The 2,539-nt window shown below is 39.0% G+C and overlaps 1 protein-coding gene across 1 annotated transcript in view; it reads right to left on the bottom strand.

Annotated features, from left to right (window-relative positions):
* The window catches only part of LYPD6B (LY6/PLAUR domain containing 6B), a 116,102-nt gene that overhangs the window by 65,816 nt on the left and 47,747 nt on the right, over positions 1 to 2,539 (bottom strand). The window contains exon 5 of the mRNA XM_011971466.1: positions 93 to 164. The gene's annotated coding sequence lies outside the window, so the exon portion shown is untranslated. The remainder of the gene's footprint in view (positions 1 to 92; positions 165 to 2,539) is intronic.

The following is a 2,539-nucleotide window of genomic DNA, read 5'->3' as shown; positions in this document are numbered from 1 at the left end:
GATCCCAGGACTTTCAGGAGTCCATTCCCAACAACCTAACCAGAGCTCCCAAATGAAAAGCCGAGGGCTGCTGTAACAGCTGCCATTCTTACCTTAAGAAAGAGAACGTGGTTGTCAGGCTCCTCTCTGGAACAGTGAAAAGGTTTGCACTCACAGTAATCAGCCTACCAGAGATAAAAAAGATAAGGTAAGAGCCACTGCTGACGATGAGTAACGTTCTTGAACAACTGGAATGTTTTCTAACAAAAGGCAGGTTTCTGGATGTTTGGAGACGTTTCAGAATAGAACAGCAATACAGTCAATTGAACAATATCAAATGCATGAAATCCCTGGAATCAAGTCAAGGTGGGGCCGTTAACATTACAGAGAGTGTGAGCTAGTGTTTTATTAACACACACCTGGGCCCCATCTAATTAAGACTGGTAATAATTGGTGAAATCATACACCTCATCACGTCCCTCCACAAAAATGGCTGTTTACCAAAGAGCTGGCAGAAGTCTGTATAACACCGGCATATATCAGGGTATTTGGCAGGCCGTAGCATTCACACATTCAACATATCCACAATGAAGACTCTGTGCCATTTAACCTGGTTTGGAAGACAGTCCTACCAGCTGATGAAATAATGACAACATGAGTCTTGAACCCAGATGAGGAGGTGGGAGGGAACTGGAATGTTTCCATACATGCATTCAAAGGAGCAAATATAAAAGACAAAACTTATGCCCAATTTTTTCTATTATATATTTATACCTTTTTTTTTTTTGTAAGAGATGGGATCTCACTCTGGCCCAGGCTAGAAGACAATGGTATGATCACAGCTCACCGTAGCCTCAAATTCCTGGGCTCAAGCGATCCTCCCACCTTAGCCTCTTGAGTAGTTGGGACTTCAGGCATGTACCACCACACCTGGCTACTGTGATAGTTAATTTGATGCATCAACTTGGCAAGGCTATGGTGCCCCTCTGTTTGGTCAGACATCAGTCCATGCTGCCAAGAAGGTATTTTTTAGATGTGATTAGCATTTAAATCAGTAGATCTTGAATAAAGCAGATTATCTTTCATAATGTGAGTGGGCCTCACTTGATCAGTTGAGGCTTCAAAAGCCTGAGGACTCCCAAGAAGAAATTTTGCCTCCAGCCTCTCTTTGGACTCAAGATTGCAACAGTAACTCTTCCTTGGATCTCCAACCTGGTAGCCTGCCGTATGAATCTCAGACTTGCCAAGCCCCAGAATTGTATGAGAAAATTCCTTAAAATATATCTCCTTGCCCCTACTCTCTCTCTTTCTACACACACACGCACACATACTCTCTCTTGGTCAGGGTTCTCTGAAGAACCCTAATTAGTACTAGTATGCCATCTAATTTCAAAAAAGAATGAGTTCATTTGCAAAACATATATACTATGTAGAGAAGACAACATAAAAAGAGGCTATAAGAACACGAGAAAAAGTCCACAGAAATGTATGTTGTAAGGTGCTAAATTATTACTAGATGTGGTTCATAAATTAGGCTCTGAGCATGCTAGTAGCCAAAGCAAAGAAGAAAATAGACACACTATGGTCACATTGAACAAAATATAAAATACCCATACACATACTCCTCAAGAGTGTTAGCTTCGTGTCATTGAGAAACGTCTTCCAAAGTGTCCCTACCTCAGGTAAATTCTTAAAGGATCCTTTATCATCCACATTTGGGGAGGAAGAGGAGAGTAATTAATTAACAATGTCTCTAAGTATACACATTAGGGGGTCTCCTATAATGTCTTCTTCCTGCATCCCACAACATGAAATATGACACCAAAGTACAACTCACTAAAGTGATCTGGCAAGGAAAAAAAACACATAAAAATCTGATTATCTGGCTTGATCCAGGGATAAAAGTTAGAATTTCTGAAAATACTAATGAACTCCATATCCTTCGAGATATTTTCCATAAATGTTATTATTTCTTCCAATAAAAAGTTGGGTAGGAATTGGGCTATAACTGTCTGAGACTACAGTCCTGGCAACAGCCTGGAGTAGAAGTTTTCTCTATTGCTGATTAGTGGCAAATCCATAGAAAAACTGCCCTCGGGCAGGTTTTTAAGCTCAAGTAATATATGTCTAAGGAATGCAAAGTTTAAATTGTGTATGTTTGTATGCATATAAGTCTGAAATATGCTTTCTGCATTGGAATCAATGTTTTAAAACTTTTTATTATGGTAAAACAAGCATAATAAAAAGTTTATCATTTTAGCCATTTTTAAAGTGTCTAATTCAGTGGCATTCAGTACATTCACAATGTTGTATAACCATCACCATTATCCATTCCTATAACTTTTTCAGCATCTCAAACAGAAACTTTGTACCCATTAAACACTAATTCCCCATTTCCTCTACCCCTAGCCCCTGGTGACCTCTATTCTACCTTCTGTCTCTTCTAGTTTGTCTATTTTAGGTACATCATATAAATGGAATCACATAATATTTGCCCTTTCTTGTGTCTGGCTTATTTTACTTAACACATTGTTTTCAACTTTCATCCATCTGGTAGTAT

The sequence above is a fragment of the Mandrillus leucophaeus genome, unplaced genomic scaffold (genome assembly GCF_000951045.1).
Source record: "Mandrillus leucophaeus isolate KB7577 unplaced genomic scaffold, Mleu.le_1.0 Scaffold1225, whole genome shotgun sequence".
In the NCBI taxonomy this organism is placed as follows: Eukaryota; Metazoa; Chordata; class Mammalia; order Primates; family Cercopithecidae; genus Mandrillus; species Mandrillus leucophaeus.
This window is presented reverse-complemented; position numbering and strand designations above follow the sequence as displayed.